General features: G+C 43.2%; 2 long non-coding RNA genes across 3 annotated transcripts in view; one reads left to right on the top strand and one right to left on the bottom strand.

Annotated features, from left to right (window-relative positions):
• The window catches only part of LOC111768621 (uncharacterized), a 128104-nt gene extending 120443 nt beyond the window's left edge, over window positions 1–7661 (top strand). Inside the window, exon 6 of one of the 2 annotated variants that reach the window (XR_011428058.1) lies at window positions 4665–7661. This is a non-coding gene — a long non-coding RNA (uncharacterized lncRNA). The remainder of the gene's footprint in view (window positions 1–4664) is intronic. The other variant, XR_011428059.1, reaches the window with a different exon arrangement.
• LOC111768620 (uncharacterized) lies at window positions 337–10301 on the bottom strand. Its single transcript, XR_002801082.2, has 3 exons — window positions 9955–10301; window positions 3707–6513; window positions 337–2331 (listed from the first exon to the last, which is right to left on the bottom strand). It is a non-coding gene; the product is annotated as an uncharacterized lncRNA (long non-coding RNA).
• Between the last annotated feature and the right edge of the window lie 6545 nt (window positions 10302–16846).

Raw genomic sequence — 16846 nt, 5'->3', positions numbered from 1 at the left:
AGAGAGAAAGAGAGTAGAGGAGAAGCTGCATGTCTTTTATGACCCAGCATTGAAAGTCACATACCATCACTTCTGACATAGATCAACTCAAATTCAAAGCGGGAGAGAGTCATGCAGGAACACAAACACCAGGGGACGGAGATCATCAAGGGCCATCTTGAAGGCTGGCTACCACAACCAGCCTACCTAGAGGGTACAGAAAGGCTGAAAGTAGATATCAAGAGGGAAATGGAAGATAAGCAGCGCATCTCCCAAGTAGCAATACTTCCTCTTTCCAAAGATCACATAACAAATAACCCACACCCTAACCACAGCACTAATTATATTGTTTTTAAATTTTTTGTTTATACGTCTGTCTGTCTACTGGAATGTAACCCCCTTGAGAAGAGGGACTGTGTCTTATTCTTCCTTATGTCTTTAGAGTCTGGGGCTCACAGTGGATGCCCCCACATGTTTGAAGTTTTTGCAGATAAAATCTACTAGCAGTCTCTGGATTGTCTACAGTCAGTGATGTGTGTTTTTGACAGCCTCCCACTCTCACCTGCCTCTCCTTCAACTTTCTCCTTCAACTTTCTCCTCCCATTCCACCTTTCCTGCAGTTGCCCAGTGCTGCCAAAATACCTTTGTGTCAATTAAGAAACTGAGCTACTATAGTAATGCATATATAAGTTGTTGGTGACTGATAAATCCTGGGATATTTGCACATAACTATCTTTTTCAAATTATAAAAAGGAAAGGTGATCTGAAGTGTTAGCAGTCCATTGCTAATTAACGCCCACAGCACTCCTGTGAATTCTCTGTTAACTACTAGCTCAAGCTCTACCCACCTTTGGTGTTACTTGGCTCCTCCCCACTTGTACCTCAAGGACTTCTTTATGTGAAACTGTCTCCTAAAGGAGAAGGGCTGTGGCATCCACGGAGTAGAAAGAAGTTTCTTGAGCACATAGTCCAGCCCTTAAAATCCTTGGACTATAAATATTTTACAAAAGCAAGCCAAGTAAATCGAATGCCCCCAGGAAGAGAACTCCAATGGTAGACTTTGAGGTTCTGGCATGGTAAAGCTACACGGAGAGATCCTTGTGGACAAGGATCTGGTACATGACCTGGTGTGTGACCACTTGTGCATATGGACAGAACCACACGAGATGTATCTATCACAAGTTTGTGCTTACTGGGTGTGCTGGCCTGTCTCTGCCACCACTACTACCCTTGTCTAAGATGTCCTCGACAGAGGAGAAGCTGGGAAAACACAGTTCTCAGAATCTCCTTCCCCCGAATGGTCCTAGGGTAGAGTTTGCTAAAGGGGGCCAAGCACGTGAGACGCCGGAGGCAGTTGTAGGCAGAGGTAAGATCCATAGAAACTTTGTGGCAAGCTTGAGAACAGTGGTTCTCAGACTGTAGCTGCATCAGAAGCAGCCCGAAGGCTTATTAAAGCACAGATTGCTGGGCCCCACCCCCTGATTCACTGATTCACTAGGTCTGGGGTGTGGCCTCCAAATTTGCATTTCCAATAATTTCCTGGGTCATGTGGACTCTGCTGGTGCCCACACCACACTTCAAAGAACCACAGCTTTAGAGACATAACTGTTTCAATGCTTTCCTTCCCCTGAATTAAGACTCGTCACGTGGAATACACAGTGTGGCGTCTGTTTTCCTGGGTAACTCACCCGATGTACTGGGCATGAGCGGAAGGGAGAGCTTTCCAGGTGCTGCAGGTTAGAGCAGGAAATTAAGCAGGCCAGCGTGTGCTTCCAGGACCCACATGGCTTCAAGGTCAAAGGCAAGGCCCATACAGCCATGCTGGTCTTCAGCTTTCAGTGGGAAGGAATACTTGGACACTTTTGACCCTTTGCTCAGTGCCACCACCCAGCTCTGTGGGACATGCCAGGGCAGGATGAAACCTCCAAGTATCAGCCCCAAAGGCAGCCTGGGAGATGCCCAGAATCACAGCTGATCGTGGGTCACCATGATGGTGGAGACATGTATGACTAGTGGCAAGTGGCTGTGGGAGTGTGAGGAGGATAACTGCGAGCAGCTGTGCTAACGAAGAGGAACAAAGTTACTTCTTTTAAGTAAAGGCACTGGACTTGGGGTGAGGTTAACAGCTGGAGACTCAAGCCTATAGGCCATCTCAAGAGCCACTGCCATGGCAAGCAGAGGGATGTGAGTGCCCCATGGAAGGGGCTGCTGGCCTCACAGAGGTCTTTTGGGCCACATCTGGCAGAAATGATTTTCAGAAAAACCAATGTTCGTATGTTGCTTTACTTGGGTCTTCACACATATTGTCTTGGGGAGTTGTTATGATCTCCTTCAACCTGGAGGTGGCCTTTTCTGGAAAAGAAAGACGTATTTTACAAATAAAGAAACAGATTCAGAGGCTAAGGGATGTGACCAAGATCACAGAGCCAGTTAGTGGGAGAGCCGGGGCCACAACCTAGCCCCCTAACTCTGAATTCCGAATAACACCAGGGTGCCTCCAGCCCCCTCTGGGAACCTGGGCTCTGGGACTGAAGAAGGGATTCTGTTTAGAAATTGGGGGGAGTGCCTCTTCTACTCCCAACCTTGGAAAGTGTATGTCCCTCCTGCTGAACTACACAGGTTATCTCTTTTTTTTTTTGAATTTTAAATTTTGAAATAATTGTAGATTTACTGGAAGTTGCAAACATAGGACACAGAGGTCCCACGTACCCTTCACCCAGTTTCCCCCAGTTGGTCCTATCTTACATAACTATAGTACAAGATCAAAACCTGTGCAGATGATCCTTTTAAGCAGCAGTTTCTCACGTAAAAGTCCTCCAAACCTTAAAGTTCAGGCATTAAGGATGTCTGATCATTGCTATCATTTTCATTATCAATCAATTTGGTGAGTCCCCTTAATGTTTTAGAACAACAGAAGACATGAGATGCCTTTGCTGGGGAGGAACATTCCAGAGTCTCTCTGGCAGACCAACCCCCAAGAATTGTATCAAGGTCTTCCTTCCTCACAACTGTCTTGTGACAGCTGGGCCTTTTGGAGACATTTAACTAAAAGACAAATTCTCAGAAGGTTAGTGGATAGAGCAAGCTTGGCAGACCTTTCTGGAAATGTCTACGTAGTAGGGAGAAAAGGGTTTGGAGCCAGTAAGATCTGAATCTGAATCCTTATAATCAGTCATGTACCAATTATTGACATTTTTTCTAGTATTGTCTTAAAATGTTAAATAAAATTATAAATTTAACGTTTTTAAGTACACCTGTTTCATTGGAGTTTATAAACTCCTAAATCATGGTGTTTTGTACCTTTTTGCATTTGCCACTGTGGTTTGATGATTAGATCTGGAAACACTGACAGGGTTGTTGAAACACAGGTAGACTGGCTTCAAAACACTGAAATTCAATGACTATGCAAGGCATAATCTGCCAATTTGTAGTTATTAAAAAACGAAACTCACTGCTAAGCAAAAGCAGGTGTGTCACCTTAGAAGTGGAGCGTGAACGTTAATTTGGATTTTGGTAATCAGTGCTCTATTGTCCATCTCTAAACCATCTACTTATGCTGTAGATTTGAATACTAAGAACCCACAACATGAATACGTTTAAAAGTCTCAGTTGCTTCACGCGTGGTGGGTTTCAGAGCCCTCCAAGAATTACCTAATGCCCCTAAGATAAGCCCAGCGTTCACAGTTACTATGTGCTAGATGAAAGAGTCAAAAACAACTATACCAACCTTGGAAAAATGTGCTGTTTTTTTTCCTAAAGGGGAAAAATGACCTATTTCCAGTGCTCCAAATAAAGATCGGAATTGCTGAGTACCGACGCTGTAGGTGTTTGTTGAAAGGATGGGAGCTATACAGCCGTGAACCTTGAGTGTACGCAGGCAGCCCTCTTTGTTCCATTTATATTATATCATAAGAAAGACTGTGTCACAATGCTGTGTATGGACACAACAGTGGCAGCTGGGAGGAGGTTATGCAATGAATAAATAGGTTATAGTGAAGTCAGATGTTTCCATCTGCACAAAACTATTAATGTTTGGGTTTTTCAGTGACCTTCAGGCCTTTACACAGGGCTTTGGGGTTCAGCAAGCACACTGACAACACCTGTGAGTCTGCAGACAGAAACTGTAGGCACAACTCTTCAATCACAATTAATGTCAATACTGGGTACGATTTCTTGACGGCATTTATTATAACCAGCTTCTGTGGCTATGGCTGCTATTTTCCCTGCCTTTTTTCTTTGTTCCAAAAGAACCTTCTCAGCAGGGCTAGAGTTAGTACACGTATGTGTCGGCACCCTCGGGTTGCATGCTGTTGTGTGGGTGCTGGCTTTCTTTGTGTTGGTAATTACTTGATTGTCAACTAGCAATATGATTCCCAACATAAAAAAAAAATTATTTGTAGAAAGAAGTAATCATGATATTGAGGTCTCAGATTCTTATCCTTTCAATGTTAATGATCCCTAAACAATTTCAAAAGGGACTGCTTTGCTGTTTATAAAAATAATGATGCTGAGTATGGATTATGATTCTCCTATGTGCAACTCAGAAGCCCTTCAGACATACATGTGCAATGATCCCTGTAAGATCTTCATGAAACAGGTTTACTGCCCAAAAGAATTTAGTGCTTTCCAAGTGACTTTCAGGATAACCTTAGTGACTTGGGATTTTCTTTGTTCATTTGTTTGAGGGTAAGAAGGAGCGTTTATAGCCCACCTGGCTCTTGACAGTCAGACCTGGATCTCGACACACAAAGATTTCGTCCTCTTTGCTTAGTGGGATCATTGTGACTTTCGAGAAGTGAAGCACCTTGACTTCAGTGTTTTCAATGGGCATGGTCTTCTTGCCAAGTTTGGCTAAGCAGTGGCTATTGCCTCTGATATACCCTGAAAACACCATCACAGTCAGCTCAGCCCATTAGCAGCCTAGCCTCACGGGACTTGTAGGGTGGTGCCTGGACTGCTGTGAAGACAACAGCTCCATTGTGCTCACTACTGCTGAGTTGTACTGCACAAGAAGCAAAGCTAGGTTTCATTTTCCTGCCCCTCCGCAAAGCATCATTCTATCTACATGCCTTCAGCATCCAGAGAATAGTATAAAATGGACTCCGATTTTCCTTGGACTCGGAACACTTTGCTTTCGTATAGCCCTTGAATTCTTGGAACAGAAGCATGAAGAACTTGCTATTCTTTTAGTGTCTTCTGACTATGTGGCACCCCAGAAGTTATCTCCAAATATTTTTCAAGAGGTCGGGCAGAGGTGTCTGGTCTCGAGTTCCTGTGTGTCCTCTCTTTGTTAAGGTGGCCATGAACTACATCTTGCTGATGACCTGGGTATTCACCACACAGTGGTGACTGGAAAAGACTTAAAGAGGCTGGTGTATAATTTGGCATCTTTTGGGGACCTTCCTTCTTTTTGTCGTGTCATTTGTAGAGCCTTCAGTGAACGAAGACTCACCTTTTACTTTTGTTTGTTGCATACTCATTTGCCAGAACACCTGGCAGAATTGAGTCTGTTATACATCTTTTGTTGTAATCAAAAGGATCCCAGAACAAAGTCTCCCCTTTAGGTTCTGGACATGTGAACAATAGGCATTGTGTCCTCAGTCCCCTCCTGGGCATCAACAAGAAATCACTAGTAAAGATCACATGACATCATGTGTGGCAGCTCAACCGGCTTCATGGCGTCGAGGGGAACTTAGGGTTTTGTTTTGTTTGACTGTTTTTTGTGTTTCAGCTTGTGTGTTCATTGGAAATTCAGAGATGAGCCATTTGTGGAATAGGGATCTAAAAAACTTCTCGCTAGATCACATATCTATTTTGGGGACTGCCGGGCTCCAGGTTGCCTGGTCCTTGTCTCAGGCCTCCCCCTAGAACTACACGCATATAGTCCCAGTTAATGTGGAACATCGTGGGTGCCTGTTGTGAAGATGGGTTCCTGCTGGGACTCTCCTTGTTCTGCCAAGTGAGTTCCACCTGGATTTGATGCAAATTCTACAATGTCACAAAGTTTAGGTTATAATATAGGCTTTACTGGAAAAGTGAAAACCCCAAGAGACCAAGGGTCCTTAAGAGAAGAGAAAGCACCAGTCATCTCCTGATTGTCTCATCATCCCAGAGATGTACGGGGCCAGGGCACTGGTAGACCCTCAGTATGGGCCTTCATTCCAGTGGTCAGACCCCACCACTCCATGGGTCTCCTTTTTCACAGGGCATTTAAGAGAAAGTACCCATGCCAGTGGGGAATACACGGGTTGCTTGGCTGCAGGAAGTCTGTATTTGGGCTGCCAACTATAGGTAGGAATTGGCTGGGAACATTAGCTGCCCAGCACATAGAGACCTTGGGGCCTATAGGACGTTCTCTATCTTCTCTCTAGAGGGAGGAAATTACTGGTGCCGTGGGAAGCTAAGCTTGGCTGCAGCTCCTTCTGCCGGTTCCAGCTAACTTGTAGTCCAGGCCATCCAGAGAGAGCTCTTCAGGTTACATTCAGACACTTCTGCTTGTTGCCCCACCATGCGAAACGGTCATAGTTTAACAACCTAGAGCAGGACAGGAAGACAAGAATTACTGTGGCCCCAGTTAATTTGATCTGTTTAGTTTTATGCCATTTTGTCCATAAATTGAGCAGAAAAGGGACAATAAAGGAAAGAAAAACTGTCATGTACCCTAGGACTTGTAATCACCTGGAACACTATGTAATAATTTTAGGTCACTGGTTCTGCAAGCATTCACTGAGCAACAGCCACGGATCTGACACTCTGCAACAAAGTCCCTGACCTTACACAGTCCCGCGTACCCCAGGACTATAATAAATATTCATGACTGATGATGGATGATGTTAAATTCCATGGGTTGAATCTCAGGGGAGATTTGGTAGGAGAAAAAAGATAGAAATACTGCATTAGGTGCAACTATTTCCTCTTCAAGGTGTAGCTTGGAAATTGCTTGTATTCACATAGTGGGAAAATCTGAATGTTGGTAACAGCCAACAATCAGTGGTGTGCGGGAGCTGGCTTGTATCAGCCCGTGAGAGCCAATGGTTAAATTTTCAGGAATTTTGACAGCTGGTTGTTAAACATACCCACTACAAAAAATTAAATGATATTAATTTACAATGAAATAAATTATACTAAAAACAAAGACAATAATACTTAAAATTCATCACTTCCTAAATATTTTAGTACATTTGACTTTTCTCTGTGCTCTTGAGGTTATTTACATCTATTGCCTCTGTATGGTAGAAATGCTATATAAAGGTGAGCCACTGTGCATTTCTTCCCCGCTCACTGGTGGCTTGAAATTGGCCATTGTGCAGTCTTTACATGGTGGAAATCAGTAGACATTGTAAGTTAAGGCTTGATTTACTGCCAAAGCTGGAAAAATTTCAGTTTAATGAATATAATTAATACAAGGGTGAGAAATGGTTTAACACAAAATCACATATCAGATTTAATGACAATACGTTTATTGGGAAAAGAGTTACTGCATTGGGAACTAGCTCCGTTTGTCAGTCATCGTTAAATTGCAATTATAGATTGGCTCTGGATGCAAGGGTTTGGCAAAAATCAATGAAAGCCTTCCCTGGGAATAAATTGGCTAGAAATTTACAATAAGGAGTATTATTATTTATAAATTGTATGCTACATATCCATTATTAAGATCTATAATAAACACATATGTACACAGTTTTCTTTTTTGAAGACCAATTTATTGTACATGTATTTACCTTACATTTGCTACAACATCACTGACTATAAGCCAAAATTATTATTGAAGGTGCTCGCAGGAGACGCGCTGTTAATAAAGTTGGTTTCCTCTGATTGGATGGAGGATAGGAGATAGTCACTGCCAGCATCATAGAAACAGCCACTCCTCGCCCTGCTTCTCCAGGTCCTCCCTGTTCGGCAGCCTCCAGAGCTTCTTCTGCCTGCTGCTCAGGCTGTGTAGACCAAAAAAGCCTTTCTTTTGGTTGTGACAACAAAGAGGGATTAAAACACTTTCTTTGAGGTGCGAACGATTGTGAAAATCCTTTGAGGTCGTCATAGTCTTTCATTTCTTATAAGTATGCTGTATCAGTTGGCTAGGGCTGCTGTAACAAAGAACTCCGAACTGGATGGCTTAAGCAACAGAGATTTATTGTCTCATAGTTCTGGAGGGCAGAAGTCTGAGATCGAAGCGTCAGCAGGGCTGCTTCCTTTAGAGAGCTGGGAGGGTGAATTTGTTCCATGCCTCTTTCCTAGCTTCTGGTGGTTTGCTGGCAACCTTTGGTGTTCCTTGCCATCATCCCGATCTCTGCTTCACTCTTTACGTGGAGTTCTCCCTGTGCTCATGTCTGTCTTTGTGTCCAAATTTCCCCTTTGTATAAGGACACAAGGCACATTGGGTTAGTGCCCACCCAAATGGCCTCATCTTAACTTGATCACATGCAATATGGACCTATTTCCAGATAAGGTCACAATCACAGGTACTGGGGGTCAGGACTTCAACATGTTTTTTGGGTGACACAATTCGACCCATAACATATGCTCACAATACAATGAAAACTGAGTGGAACCCAAGTGACAGTAAACTGGCACCTGGAGACATAAGGTGCAGTTTGGTGAAATTACAATCCTTTTATCACTGAGGATCACGCATGGCACAGAGGCTGCCGGTGATCCCCTAAATCCCAGTCTTGCCTCTGCCCATAAAAGTAGCATTTTTACCTGGGCCCCGGTGACCAGAATAAAGATTACATTTCTAAGCCCTGCTTGCAGCTAAGTGTAGTCATGTGACTTAGTTCTGACCAGTGAGATGTAAGTGGAAATGTCATGTGACAGTTCCTGGGAACGTTTTTTAGGGGACAGCTGGGAGGTGTGGTTTGCCTCCTTCCCACTAACCTGATTGTTCTGCTTGGAATAAGGCTGTGATGGCTGGTGCGCCATCTTGGATGATGCGGATGAAGGACATACCCTGGGAATGATGAGAAGGAAGCCGAAAGGAACTTGGGTCCCTGAGGGACCTGTGGAAAGGCACTGCCACACCACATGATGGCCCACCTCTCCACTTTGACATGAAAGAGAAATCACCTTCCCTCTGGATTAAGCCCCTTTGTTTTGGGCCTTTCTCACTTTCCGCTGAACCTATAACATACACAACATAATACATTTGAATCTGACCTACTTCACCAAGGATATTCCGGGCTCTCCCTTCATTACAATGATGAACCTACTTGTCTCCCTCTTTACGTCTTAAGGGAGAACATAGTTTAAAGCAGTGATTCTCAACCAGAGCAATTTTGCTGCCTTCCCCTTCCCTGGATAGTTGACAATATCTAGAGACATATTTGATCGTCACAACTGGGGGATGAATGGTATTTCTTTCATCTAGGGGGTAGAGGCCAGGATGCTGCTAAACATCCCATAATGCACAGAACACATCCCCACGACAGAGAATGAGCTGTCCCAAAATGTCAGTAGTGCCAAAATTAAAACCTGGTTTAAAGGAAAGAGCACAGGTTTGGGGACCAGACTGACATGGGTTCAACCCCCAGCTCTATTAATTATCAATTATGTGACCTTGGTTACATGACCCTCTATAGCATCACAGTCAGGTTACTAATATCTACTGGTTAGGGCCGTTTGTAAGGACAAGAGCATCATTATTGCTGGCACACGTCAGGCACTGAATAAATGGTAGTTCTCGTTCATCCAAAGGATTTTCTGGACATTTCTCGCACACTGAGGACAGGGAAGCCTTGCCTGCAGTTTCGACACTCAGGAAAATAAACAACCACAAAAACAATGGCATAATCATGTCCATCTCCCCTGGCTTTGTCTGTGGAGGCCCCTGTCTGACTTTTATTTCCCTCTGCAGCCTCAGGTCTTCGACATCCCAGTTTGCACAGGCACTCCAGCCCCTCCAACTGCACACACGCTCCCCTCTGCCTGAAGCCCCCTCCTTACCCACCCTGTCTTTATTGCGGATCAACTCCTACTCACCCTCGAGGCTCAGCGCCAGAGAAGGCGTCCTGGAGGCGTTTCTGCGGCTGCAGAGGGAGCGGGATGCCTCTTCTTGGAGCCTCCCCGGTCCTCTCTACTTAGTTCTGTGTCTTAATTTCTCCGAGTCCATTTTCTCAGCTGTTAGAGACAGAAAGTGCTTGCCATGGAGTGACTTGCAGGGCAAACTTACAGAGTAACTGTGGAACGAACCTAAGTGTGACAGTGGTTGTGAAAGTACAATGGACACTGTAAAGCACCCGAAACCCTGTTCTGTAATTGTTGGTTTAGTTTCCTGTTGTCCGTTGGACTATGCATGTTTCTGGCAAGTGCAGGCTCTGGCTTGTACTTCCGCATTCCCAGCACTAGGAGCTTTGTTTTAAAGAGGTCCACTTAGTTAGAATTTTCCATCTGTTACCCTTTCCCTTCCTTCGGCCACACCTCTCTGACTCACCTCAAACAAATTCACAGGGCCTCTATGTCTTACTAATCTGCCTTCTAAATGCTTTTCTTACCTGTGCCCTCCTCCCCTTCCTGTCATTCACCTGAGTTCATTCTCTCCCTGTTCGGCCAGAGCTATCAGGATGGCACTTAACATTGGTTAACTCTGCCCTGGGCCTCTCTCCAATCCAACCAGGCTGCTGGAGTCATCTTTTTAAAATCCTATTTGATTATTTTCTTCCTCATTTAAAACCTTTCAAAACCCCCCCATTTCCTACAAGAGAAAATCCAGCCTGCTTAGGATGGACCACTGGGCTCTCTACGACCTGGCCTCACTTCCCTAAACCCCGTCTCCCACACGTGCTTGTATGATGCGCTTTGTGCTTGAGGATGCTGAAGTGGCAAACTGTCCCAAGTCGCAGTACCATGGATGGACTGCTTCAGGAGACACCATTTGTCTTCCTGAAGTGTCCTTCCCTTCCTCTTTCTGGTAAACCCCTTTTCATCTTTTGAGACCCAGTATGAGTTTCCACTTCTGTGAAATCTTAGATCCACCCAAGCAGAGTTGGTCACTCTCTTCTTTGGAGATCAAATGACTTTAGAACCCCGTCCTGGGGCAGCTTCATTGTGTAGGATCGAAATGATTTGTTTGAATGTTTCTCTCACCAACTAGACTGACTGGCCCAGCTTTATTCACTTTGGCAAACTAATTGTTTCATATGGTGCCCAGAGTCTGGGGGGTCCAGAATAAATCCTGACTGAATCAATATGAATCTTTTAATTCATTAAAAAAAAGACCTTTAAACTTTGTGGTCTAGTTGCGTCATAAACTCACTAGTTAACATTTAGATAACAGGGGTTATCTACCATGTGTCAGTCTTCACAGCAAACCCTAAAGCCACTATTTCTCCCATTTTACAGACAAGCCAACTGAGGCATAGATGAGTTAAATTGCCAAATAATACGTACTTAGTGCTTATTATGTGAACATTGAACTCAAATCTGTTTGACTGTAAGCCTGTGCTCTTAATCACCACCCTGCCCCCTGCCACTGCAGTATCTGAAGATAAAAGCGTTATCGGGAGGAAAAGATTTTTGAGGGATAAAAGTGATCACAGTGTAAGCATTTATTTGATTAATTTATCCCTCAGGGCTTAATTTGTAATATAGACAAAATTTATTCCTTTCAAAAAAGAAATACTCGTCTGGCAAAGCCAACTTTTGACAAAATCAAGAGGAAAGTAAACGTACTTCAGAAGCTTTAATCAAAGGCACAGATGTGGCGCCTCTGGGAACCATGACTCCACGTTGCCAGCAGAGCTTGAGGTCCCCCCATGCGGTCTGGGTTTGCCCTGCCTCAGCTGACTGGGGCACAAGGGGCCTTTTCATTTCCTATCGTGACAGGAATCAAAAGCTCTCTGAGTCACGACAAGCCCACCGTCACCATTGTTATACTTAGGTCTCCATAGCAGGTCTATAAGGAGAGAAGGCAGACATTTTATCCCCATTTCACAGACTAGAAAATGGAGGCCCAGAAAAGTTATGCGAAGCTATGTTCCTATCCTCCCCTATTTTGGCATCTACTTTAATTCTTAACCGTAAGAAAGCATTTTCTTTCAAGACAGATTCCCAAAGTTTTAGCAAGAATTTGAGAGCCAAGTATGAGAGGAGCTGGTCCCTCTGCTTTAGAAGGGAAACGTGCCCGGTCTATTTTGGTTTGACATTCTAGAGCTGGCCCGTTTCCTCCGCGCTGGCTCTGCTGCAGCCGGGGCCCCAGCTTTTAGCATGCTGGTCCGTGGCTCTGCCTTCAGACCAACCCCGAGTAAGGACATTTGGGTGTTGACATTTCCTGTCTCAATTTCCTTCCCTGCTTCCTAATGATTAATGGTCAACCCTCCTCCCACCTGCGTTTCTGCCTTCTAGTGAGAGAGTCACTATCTGACAGGAACTGTTTTCCTGCCGGTTTGTAACTAAAAATAACAATAACAAAAGTCTTCAATTAATCTCCCGCCTCCCCAACCTGCTTTGCTACGGCTCTCTGGGTTGTGCTCATGTGTTAGGTCGGGCCACTGGCTGGCCAGTCGAAGGATCTCTTTAAGCCGGCAAGAAAGCTGAGGCTGGAGGATCCTAAGCAGGCAATCATGCCCCAGGGTCAGAACAGGCAGCAGACAGGAACTTAGGCCTGTTTTACTTAAAAAAACTTTTGTTTCTTGAAGAGTGATTGTGTGCTGTGCTCTGTGATAAGCATGTCATATACGTCATGCCATTTAATCCCCATCAATCAACTCAGTGAGGGAGGTCGCATCTTCTTCATTTTAAGGATTATAAAATGAAACTTTATAATGGTTAGGCAAACCATCCAAAGTACACAGCTATTCGAGAAAGGATTTACATTGAGGGTTATCTCGGTTCATTTTTGTGAGCATCTGATTTGGTTTTTAATTTTATTATTATTATTACTATTATTAAAACTGTACAGACTCATTTAACAAACTGTTGTTTGCCTTTAGTATGCACTAGGAAATACGTCAGGCCTAGGGAAATTGAAATATAAGTAAGACATAATTCCTGCCTTCAAGGAGTTTTCAGTTCAATGGTGCAAGCCTGCAGTCTCTCATTTCTTATACTGAAGAAATAGGAGGAAGTTGAAATGCAGTCATATTTGCCCCACTCAATTGCCACAAGCCAAACTTCCTCTTCTATTTTTGAACCATCAGCAGATATTATATATATTTAGGCAGAGTGTTTTTTTCCCAACAATTTAAAAAAATATATAATCCAGGTCTCAAATCAATGACTCTTTCATTTCCATTGTGTTTTTAAAAAGCGGCAGGCAGGGCTCAGTGGACCATTTGTAATCAACACTACCTTGTTTATACCTAAGAATGGAACAATGCCAAGCCACCCCTTCTGCATGTCAGTAGGTGGCAGTCTGGCTTTGCATGCACCGTGAGCCTGGGATCAAGTGGGATTCAGAAATCCACGTGCTGTGGAAATTCCCATCACCAGCCTTTTCAGATCTTTCTGGACCTAAAAGCTGAAATGCTTTCTCTAAACCTGAAAACATAAATGCTGTGATGAAGCCATTTTGAGAAACTCCTAGTTTGTCTTAATCCAGCTTGGGGAAGGATCTTATTGGGACTCTGTGACTGTTGCGCTGTGTCTGTGGATGCCGTGCCTGCTGGATACTCTCTCAGATTTAACCCACCCGGACTAGGCCCCTGAAACAGGCCTCTGGTTCTGACCCGAATGGCAGCCTTTTCCTATTTCTGGCTCATATGAGAGAATTCCAATCGCTCTGTCCTGCTCCAGTAGTTCTCAATCTCCCGAAGATATCATCAGTTGTGATTAAATGATCACAGGACTCCAACATAACCTCATTGATTGAAACACCAATAATATGGTATTTGTGATAATGCTGGCTGACAAGTTTACCTGTGAATTATCAACGAAAAATTTGTTTGCTAAGAAAACAACCCCTAAAGATGAAATTTGAGAATCTTGTTGAATTAAGAGGAAGCACAAATTATATACACAATCATAGACTGCATGAATTGTACCATTGTCTAGATCAAACGGTATAGAATATTCTCTTCATTGTATCAGGTTCTGCAGAATCTCTCTGGAAATTCCGAGTTAGTGGTAATCTTGCGTTGCTCTAGTTACTAGAAATAATAAGGTAGTTTCTGTTGACATTATTCCATTTTATAGACTTTTAACTTGTGGTATCCCAATTTCCTTAAATTAGTAGATCAGTAAATTAGTTTTACTCTATTTGGAGATCTAACTAATTTGGTTAGTTTGACTAAATGAGTTTCTCTCTGTTCTTGAATTTCATATAGAAGTAAGGATTTGACATAATTAGCTGATGACTTTCCTCGTCACAAGATGTTGGGTCAATTTCCTCTTTTTCCCTTTCAGGAAGCTGCTAATTGGTGAGTGGCAAATAAGACTCTTTAAGAAGCATCAGAAGCTCTTTAAGTAAGCCGCTGGAAGCCACTCTTCATTTCTTTGCTGTCAGAGATGAGTGTCTACATCCTGGAATTAAACTTGACCGAGAAGGAGTCTGTCCCATCAGCTGGTGTGACAGAAAGAGTTACAGGAAGGCATCTCGCCTCACTTCCCTCCTCCGTGATGCCAGACATCTGAAATTTGGGCTTTGGAGACGGCCCTGACATACTCTCAGTCTTTACAATTCCGTTCATATCAGGCAAATACTTCTGCAGACCGTAAATTAAAGGCTTAGGGTAGTTACCGCTCACTGTTAAATCTAGAAAGCCATCCATCAAGGCTCCATCAAGAATGCGCCCAGGCAGACGCTTTGAGACAGGAGGAAAGCTGGAGGGTATTGGGAATGAAGGGAAGGAGGCCAGAAAGGAGACAATGATAATCAAAGCCCTTCTGTGGCCCTCAAGGCTCCTGGGACGTGGCCCTACCCGCCTCTCCAATCTCAGCCACCATTATTCTCCCCTTGGCTTTTTGGCCTTTCTCTTCCTGAACGGGTCATCCTCTCTCCTGCCTTAGGGCATCCCCAGTACCTGTTGCTAGAATATTCTTCCTCAGGACCTTCTTCTCATGGCTGCTTTACCTTGTCATGAATGTCTCAGCTCCCATTTCACTGACTCTGAAAGGTCTTCCTCGATCACCCAGCCTCAGGTTGTCCTTCCTTCCATGTCTACCCCAATCCCTCTCTATTACGTTATACTAGATTATTTTCTTTCTAGCACTTACTCTCTCTGAAATGATCTTGTTTGCTCATTTGATTACTTGTTTTCTGTCTTCCTTACTAAACTCTGTTTTGTTATGAGGCTTTTGTTTTTTATTAGAAGACTTTGTTTTGCCTAATGCTGGGTCTCCTTATCCCCAGCCTCTTCTTAGCATTGATTAGGTAGTCAATAAATGTTTGTTTATTGAATGAAGAAATGGAAGAATAAAATATAAACTTAATTACTTCAAGATGTGGGCTTGCCTGTTGGAATCAGTAGCATGAGATTGTCAAGAACTGAGAAAGGTCAGAGATTTTACCCTACCTGCAAGCTAACAGTTAGCCCACCGCAATTTCATAGATACTGGCCGAAGACACAAGACTCCTAGGTCTGAGATAAAAGAGAGTTTATTACTCACAGTAATAGCAGTAGCCAGAGTATTAGCATTTGCTGCAGTTTCCCAAGCTTCAATTTTTGTAGGACAAGGTACATCTGCACACACAGTGGGGTGCAATACAGAAGAGGAACCCTAAGTTTAGGGAACTCAAATCTTTTATAATGGGCCGTAAGCCTGCTTGACCATTGACTAGAGGGAGGCGTTATCTTTATCATCCTGGACAGTAAACAAACCTGCTCTATGCTCTGGAGGGACACACTATCTCTGTATTCAAGAATATTCTTTCAAGGATATTCAATTGTATACAAAAGTCTTTGAAAAGACAATCCAGACAAAGAGAGGCAGTGCCGCTGCTTGCAAGAGGTACAGAAATGTGGGAGACCCATGGGGAATTGTCTCCCGACAAAGCCCATCTTCCTGATCTATCTTTCACTAATAATTCTTTTATCCCATGTCTCCTTCCTACCCCAAGAAAAACTTAAATAATATTTGTTTAATGGAGCACTTACTTCACCCTATCTCATGCACACTCCTTTCTTTAGGGAAATAGCCTATCAATAAATCAATCGATTCTTACCAAGGAATGGCCATTTGATTAGCCTTGTTTCTAGAGCTGTGGAGCTTTTCTTCTCAAACTGGGGAACCCATCTGTTGGTGAGTTTCTGGTGGAGTGCCAAAGGGCAAACAAAGGCATGGGAGAAACATAGAACACTTTCCTGGATCATAATTTTTACTAGAAAAAATGGAAAAAGGCCCATTAGCTTTCTATTAAGACAAACATAGATATGCTACACAGTGGAGTACAATATCCTCAAGGATTTTAAAGATAAAGCAAAGAGTTCTTTGGGCAGCACTGCTACCCCTCCTGCCCCAGAGTATGGATGAACTTCTTTCTGCCACTTTAGTGGAAAAGTTTTAAAAGCCCTTTCATAGAATAGTAGTTTGCCAACTATGGGCCACAACCTGTTAATGGATTGTGAAATCAATCAGATGGGTCTTGACCAACAATTAATAATAAAAATAAAATATAATAGAACAAACAATATCAGAGGGAATCATAAACATAAGTATTGTTTTATTAAACATTTATATCAGGTTTTGTGTGTGTGTGTGTGAATTGAACTGGGTTACAACATTAAATGTATTTCTCATTATGGGTTTCAGTTACAAAAGTTTAAAAGCTGTTACTGTAGAGGATATTGTAAAGCGTAGAAGATTTTTTTTTTACCCATAAACATCTCAAAATCCATTAAGAGATGAGATTCATGAACAAAATTAATGCCAAATGATTATGGAGACTTGGGAAGCAGGCGCTCAGATTTGCAGATGACAAAGCTGAAAAAACCGCAAA

Source organism: Equus caballus, chromosome 17, assembly GCF_041296265.1.
Source record: "Equus caballus isolate H_3958 breed thoroughbred chromosome 17, TB-T2T, whole genome shotgun sequence".
Lineage (NCBI taxonomy): Eukaryota > Metazoa > Chordata > Mammalia > Perissodactyla > Equidae > Equus > Equus caballus.
Note: the sequence above shows the minus strand (reverse complement) of the source record. Positions and strands in the feature narration are given on the sequence as shown.